Source organism: Pollachius pollachius (genome assembly GCF_949987615.1).
Source record: "Pollachius pollachius genome assembly, chromosome: 12".
Taxonomy (NCBI): Eukaryota; Metazoa; Chordata; class Actinopteri; order Gadiformes; family Gadidae; genus Pollachius; species Pollachius pollachius.
Window position 1 is genome coordinate 23,994,237 of NC_136945.1, and position 8,008 is coordinate 24,002,244.

Sequence of the window (8,008 nt, forward strand, 5' to 3'; positions counted from 1 at the left end):
GGCGGGACCGTGGGACGGTGGAATAAACAATTATGTTTTAAATCTCGGACTACTGGTAAGGGGACAGGGGGGTCAATGGGGCGTCATATCAGGCAATATAATTAAATTTTAAAACATCGTAAATAGTATTGCCGCGTCCCAAGACCAAGATGCAGCCCGGGGTGAGGGCACTAGAATGGCCAGCAGAGGACGCCAGATAAGCAAACGATGTACACGGTCGTTCCAATAGGACAGAAACATATACCTCCGAATAAAACGGTAAGTATAAGGGCAATCAGGAAACTATAAACCATAAATACATGTATGAAAAAAAATAAAAGAATGGGTGGGAATTAAATAAGTCAAGATGGAGGGGCAGAGGAGGGGTCAGGTGAGTAGACCAGGATCGAATTAGGGAGGGGGGTGACGACCAGGGGAGGGTGGGACGGTTGTGGTTAGGGCCAGGAAGGTGTGGTTATGGTTAGGGCCAGGAAGGTGTGGTTATGGTAAGGGCCAGGAAGGTGTGGTTATGGTTAGGACCAGGAAGGTGTGGTTATGGTAAGGGCCAGGAAGGTGTGGTTATGGTCAGGGCCAGGAAGGTGTGGTTATGGTTAGGGCCAGGAAGGTGTGGTTATGGTTAGGGCCAGGAAGGTGTGGTTATGGTTAGGGCCAGGAAGGTGTGGTTATGGTCAGGGCCAGGAAGGTGTGGTTATGGTCAGGGCCAGGAAGGTGTGGTTATGGTTAGGGCCAGGAAGGTGTGGTTATGGTTAGGGCCAGGAAGGTGTGGTTATGGTTAGGGCCAGGAAGACGAGTGGTTATGGTTAGGGCCAGGAAGGCGAGTGGTTAGGATAAGGGCCAGGAGTGGGAGTGGTTAAGTAAGGGTCAGGGTTGGGGGCGGGGCCATGAGTAAAGGGCGGAGCACACATGAGAAAAAATTAAATAAATAAAAAATAAAAAAACAGCAACAAGCACAGAGAAAACGCCAACGGCTCGGGGAGGGACACACGGGACCACTTGCATTATACATAATATATATGTGAAGTATATACATGAACCTTGAAATGTATAAGAGTAAAGGTAACAGGGGGCAAACACCAAACAAACACCGCAAGAACAACATCATGATCCAACAGGATGAAGATGGAGTTGAGGGTGGTATAGTCATTTTGTGTGATTGGCAGTCCGGTTGGATTTGCCTGCCCAGGTGTAGGAGGGGCAGGAAGGAGATCCGAGGAGTAGAAAGGAGGCACTGGCTGGTTAGGTCAAAATTAAAGCTGGCGCCGCCGAAGGCGGCGACAGCGGAGGCACGGGCCATCATCAAACTAAACCCCGAGATCCCCGACCCACCCCCACATTCAATCCAACAGGTTAGGGGTTAGGGTTAGGGTTAGGAGACGTCCGGAGGAGAGCGGAGACGCCACGACGAGGAGCAGTCTGGGCAAACCCAAAGCCGGGTGTCGTGCCGGGAGACCGAGGAGACGTCGGGAGGAGAGCGGAGACGCCACGACGAGGAGCAGTCTGGGCAAACCCAAAGCCGGGTGTCGTGCCGGGAGACCGAGGAGACGTCGGGAGGAGAGCGGAGACGCCACGACGAGGAGCAGTCTGGGCAAACCCAAAGCCGGGTGTCGTGCCGGGAGACCGAGGAGACGTCGGGAGGAGAGCGGAGACGCCACGACGAGGAGCAGTCTGGGCAAACCCAAAGCCGGGTGTCGTGCCGGGAGACCGAGGAGACGTCGGGAGGAGAGCGGAGACGCCACGACGAGGAGCAGTCTGGGCAAACCCAAAGCCGGGTGTCGTGCCGGGAGACCGAGGAGAGGTCCGGACGACTGCGGCGAGGGTCCGGCGCTGAAACCGGGTGGAGGCTCGCGTCTTCATCCTCTTGTGTGCGGTGTTGACGTGACGCGTGGGCCTCCGGGTGGGCGTGTCCGGGGTGACGCCGTCGGCAGGAATCTCGGGCGCGAGTCTGGCGTGGGCCGAGCCAAGGGGGGTGGTGGTGGCGACGGCGGGGGGGGCAGCGGAGACGTCACGATGAGGAGCAGTCTGGGCAAACCCAACGCCGGGTGTCGTGCCGGGAGACCGAGGAGACGTCCGGAGGAGAGCGGAGACGCAACGACGAGGAGCAGTCTGGGCAAACCCAAAGCCGGGTGTCGTGCCGGGAGACCGAGGAGTGGTCCGGACGACTGCGGCGAGGGTCCGGCGCTGAAACCGGGTGGAGGCTCGCGCCTTCATCCTCTGCGCCAGCGGTGCGGCCGGATGGGGTCTTGAACCTGCAGTGGAAGGTCGAGGAGATGGAGGAGGGGGGGAGGGCAGGGTCGGAGGGAAGGGGAGGAGGGGAGGGGAGGTAGGGAGCCTGCGCGTGGGGCAGAAGGGAATAGACAGGGAGGAGGTGCAGAGAGAGACGGAGCGGGCTCGGGACGGGGAGCGCTCGAAACATCCATCGCTGTCCAGGGGTCCGGGGTCTGAATCGACCGGTGGAGACGGGGAGAGAGGCGGCTGGCCGAAGGCAGGCAGGGAGCCGACCATGGAGAGCCCGGAAAAAACCGGGGCGTCAAGCTCCCGTCGGAGCATCGAGCGGACGTCCTCCAGGGTCTCAGGACGGAGGTGGCGCCCGTACTGGCGGGTGGCCCAGGAGGACGCCACCTCAAAGTTCCGATGCCACGACGGGTCCGTGAGTTCGGCGAGAGCACTCACCCTGTTCATGATCGTGGCCTGGTAGTGGTCCCGCAGCACCATGGTCGTGGTGTGTCCCCAGTTCCGTGCGTTGGCGTCTATCCACGCCAGGGCCTCAGCATTGGGAACCGCAGGGCGGATAGACGTCCTCAAGACCTCGGTGAGCCTGGCGATGATCGGGAGGGGCTCAGGACCGGTGGCGTTGGCGAGATGGTGGGACGACTTGATCACCGCAAAGACCAGTCTATTTTTGAGTGAGAAGTCTGGGTCGTCTGATCGCGAAACGTCAGGAACACGAGGCGCAGCGTGTGTGGGTGGCAGGCGCGAAGGCCTAGCACGTGCGTTCGTGGCCTCATGCGGTCCGGGACGTCTGGGGGGACGGGGTCGGGTCCGGGGTCTGGGATCAGGACGGGGAGGCGCCCGGTGTTGGGGCCGTGAAGCGTAGTTAGGGAAGTCTCGGTCATATGAGTTCTGGCGGAAGGCCTCGTGCTCGTCAACTAGGCCTCTGTGGCGTTCATCGCGACGCGTTGAAGGCGCGGGCCGGTAGGTATGAGACATGAGAGGAGGAGGGTAACGGGTTGGCCCGTGAGGGGACCGACCCCTAGCGGGACGTGTATAGTTATCCCACGCCCGTGGAGAAGAGTCACGGGGGGCCCAGTCGCGACCGTAAGGGTCCGCGACTGCCGCGTATGAACGCCTCATGGTAGGTTCTCGTCTAAATGATTGACTAACCAGTGGTGGAATGTTCCGGGGTCTGTTCTGGCGTCGTCCGCGCTGCACCAGTGTCCATTCGTCATAATGGTTCGGGGCAGGCATCCTCCACGGTAAGAATGTAAAAATTAAAATAAAATAAAATAAAATAAATCGATGATGGAAGGTTCAAAGCAAGAAAATGCGAAAAAATGCAAAGTGGTCCGATAAATTCCGTGGTTTATTTTAAACGGATAGATATCGTTGTAGTAGTACGACGTTTCGTCACAATGGGTGACTTCATCAGGTACAGGGTTACAATTCAAACCGTGAAATAGTCCAAGCACTTTTCAAAAAACCGAGCCGCGGTGACAGGAGACAGGTAGACGCACGCAGGGACAGAACAGTAGTGACAACAGGAAACACGAAAAGAAGTACATCCGAGAGCTCCGCGTGACCCTGAGCCAATCAGGGCCCCACACGGGGGCGGGACCGTGGGACGGTGGAATAAACAATTATGTTTTAAATCTCGGACTACTGGTAAGGGGACAGGGGGGTCAATGGGGCGTCATATCAGGCAATATAATTAAATTTTAAAACATCGTAAATAGTATTGCCGCGTCCCAAGACCAAGATGCAGCCCGGGGTGAGGGCACTAGAATGGCCAGCAGAGGACGCCAGATAAGCAAACGATGTACACGGTCGTTCCAATAGGACAGAAACATATACCTCCGAATAAAACGGTAAGTATAAGGGCAATCAGGAAACTATAAACCATAAATACATGTATGAAAAAAAATAAAAGAATGGGTGGGAATTAAATAAGTCAAGATGGAGGGGCAGAGGAGGGGTCAGGTGAGTAGACCAGGATCGAATTAGGGAGGGGGGTGACGACCAGGGGAGGGTGGGACGGTTGTGGTTAGGGCCAGGAAGGTGTGGTTATGGTTAGGGCCAGGAAGGTGTGGTTATGGTAAGGGCCAGGAAGGTGTGGTTATGGTTAGGACCAGGAAGGTGTGGTTATGGTAAGGGCCAGGAAGGTGTGGTTATGGTTAGGGCCAGGAAGGTGTGGTTATGGTTAGGGCCAGGAAGGTGTGGTTATGGTTAGGGCCAGGAAGGTGTGGTTATGGTCAGGGCCAGGAAGGTGTGGTTATGGTCAGGGCCAGGAAGGTGTGGTTATGGTTAGGGCCAGGAAGGTGTGGTTATGGTTAGGGCCAGGAAGGTGTGGTTATGGTTAGGGCCAGGAAGACGAGTGGTTATGGTTAGGGTTAGGGTTAGGGTTAGGGTTAGGGTTAGGGGTTAGGGGTTAGGGTTAGGGTTAGGGTTAGGGTTAGGGTTAGGTTAGGGTTAGGGTTAGGGTTAGGGTTAGGGTTAGGGTTAGGTTAGGGTTAGAAAAACGACGCTCCCACTGGAAGCGACGCCGAAATGCACTGTCCATTAAACTGTTCTCTGGGATCCAATCCCCAAGCCCCCACGCACGTTAAGACCCCCTGGTTGTAAGGTGCCCAGTCTGTAGATCCAGACCCGCTCTAACTGGCGTCTCTTAGAAGTCGACCACCTGGGGTTGCACTGTAAGACGGTGGCGGACAGGGAAGGCCAGCCGTGTAAAATAAAATGCTGAACTAACGGGAGGTGTGTGTCCTTCCCCCTCAAAACGTTGTACCTGTGCTGTGTGAACCGGACAAGCAAGGTGTTCTGGGTTTCGCCCACATATTGAACGCCGCAGGTTTCACACCAGATTAAATAAATACAATTTTTGGAGAGAGGGCCCCCTTGTCCTGGCGTGGGGAAAACGTCATGCGTGTTGTGATTACGCACCCAGGGCCGGTATTGGAAGAAACCGCCCAGCCTGTTCGGTCTAGTGGGAACCATTGGACGGAGTTTAGCCTTAACCAGAATGTCTTTAATATTTTTGTTTTTCCTATAGGCGGCGATGATGCTATAATTTTTGAGAAGGCCTGCCGAATTAACCATATGGTTGAAGTTAGTCTTTATTTCCCCCACTAAGCGTACCGCCGACGGGGAGTAGGTTGTGATGAAGGGGAGCCTAGGGCCAATGACAACGGGTTTGATGACCTTAAATGTTTTGAGAGCCTTCCTGAGGAAGGTCCTTGAGTACCCCCTGGTGGACAACGCCGCAAATAGCACCTTGGTGGCTGACTTAAAGTCCTCTGCACTCGTGCAGATCCTGGAAAATCTAAGAAGCTGAGATTTTACCAGGCCGGCATATGTGTGCCTCGGATGGAAACTGGATCTATATAAGAGGGCGTGCGTGTCGGTGTCCTTGAAATAAACCTTGGTATCAAGTCGACATGTGGTTAAAAAGTCAGGGCCCTTAAACGTGGTCGTGTCAAGGAAGTCAACGGACGAGAGGCTGCAGGTGGATTTAATGGTGATGGACGGGTTGTGAGTATTAAGGGTGACCAAGAAGTCGTCAAAATCTAGCCTCGAGTGTGTCCACACCCCCCAGATGTCATCTAAATACCTAAAGTAATGCAGGGGTTTCTTGTTACAAGAGGCTAAGGCTGCCACCTCCCATTCGGCCATGAATATGTTTGCATATGCCGGTGCGAATTTCTTTCCCATGGCCGTCCCCTTGATTTGGAGGAAGAATTCCCCATTAAAGGTGAAATCATTCCGGGTTAGATTTATTTTCAGCAGTTGCAAAATGTGTGCATCGGGCCGAGTGTCGTCTGGATATTTTAAGAAAATATTATTTATGGTCTGAAGACCTTCCGTGATGTCGATGTTAGTGTATAGACTATCAATGTCAATAGTGAAGAGAAGAGAATCCACCGGAATGTGAACCCTCCTAACCTTATCTACAAAGTCATATGTGTCCTTAATGTAGCTGTCGTGTCTAGTCGAGAGGGGATTTAAATAATGGTCAATAAACTCTGCCGTATAACAGGTTTCACTGCTACAATCCGAGACGATGGGCCTCCCAGGGGGGATCTCGTTGGGTCTGCTCCAAACGGAGGGATCTTTGTGGATTTTGGGTAACATATAAAAGATCCTGGGCCTTGGATCCGCGTCGCCCTGTAGATATTGCATCTGTTTGTGAGTTATATATTTGTTGTGGTATAACGAGCGTAATATTTGGTCCACAAGGGGAATCGTGTCGAGGTAGATAGGTTTGGTAATTTTGGAATAATAAACACTATCATTAAGTTGTCTGTATCCCTCCCACAGGTATTGTTCCCTGTCCATGATAACCACCGCACTACCCTTGTCCGCGGGTTTGATCACGATGTCGTTATTGTTCTGGAGTGTAAGCAACGCCTCGAATTCCTCCACACTGAGGTTATCCTTGACCCAACCGATTTTAAATGCGTCCTGAAAGAAGTTGATGTCGTTGTCTACGACCGAGAAAACCGCCTTAGGAAGACTGCTCCTAGGTGGGACCCATAGGGACTTACTGATAAACGGTTTTTGGATTGAACCTGGTTTGTTCTGAAAGTAAACAGCGAGTTTTAAGCGTCTGTGATACTGTTGTATATCAGAGCGTGTTTGATCTCGTATATTGCTACTGTTGCTACCCTTGGTGGGGATAAAGTGGAGACCCCGGTCGAGAACAGAAAGCTGGGCCCCCGTCAATGTGAATTCTTTGCATAAATTAATAACTGATTTATACCCCTTCTGCGTATTAAAAGCCGCGGGGACCCCTAGTTTAACATCTGCACCCAGTGCTCCAATACCAGTTTGGCCGTGTGGTGCGACCAGTGGATGCCGTCCCTCTCGGTCTTGAAGGAGTTTCTGGACAGGGCCGGAATGAAGGGGTGGTGGGAGACAATGTGGGCGTTGAGCTGCCTCAGGTTGTCCTGTTCACGATGAGGGAGGGACCTGGAGAAGCTGATTTCCGGTATGAAGATCTGAGCTTGGGGGAAAACGAGTTTAGCCATACGGAGAGTACTCTGCAGCTGTCGGATAACAGATTGGTCTACCTTGTGGGCCCTATTGTTCAACCCGAAGGCCAAAATGACCTTTTCCACAACTGTGGAGACGGTAGTCTTCGACAGGATGGACTCGGCGTGCCTGAAGGTGGCACCCGGAAAAGCATCGATCTGCAATCCCTCATGCTGGAAAGATGGGATTCTACCTACATTAGAATCACCCAGCACTAACCATTTCTCCCTCGCCAGCAGACCCCACTCTTTGGTCTTATTGATCGTATTTACGTGACGGGTGGGTCTCCTTGTAGGTGTGGCTGGCGTGGAGGCCGCAGGAGAGACGAAGTTGAGCCGGCTCTGGACGGGGCCCCGGGGCGTGGCAGGAGGGCCTCCACTCGAGGCCGTGGGGGTGTGGGCATCCCCTGCACAGGACACAACAGGTGGTGTGCCCTCCACCGTCCGTTCAGCATCCGGAGACGTGGGGCGGGAGGGAAGAGCAGGACTATGGGGGCGGCCAGCAGTCTGTCGGGTCCGCGCCTTCCTCTTTGTTTTGGGCGGTACCGGGCAGGTAACCAGGCCTGAGGAAGGGAGAGAAAAGTCGGGAGGGGGGGGAGGAGAGGGGACAAACAGAGGGGGAGACAAGGGGGGGAGGAGGAAAAGAGGGAAAACAGGAGACCGGCCTCCATCCGCGTCTGGCTGCGATGCTGGGGGACTCCCCTCTCGTGGGAGCGCGCTGGAGGATGGCTGGACCGATGGCGATGGGGGGGTGGTGAGTAGAACGC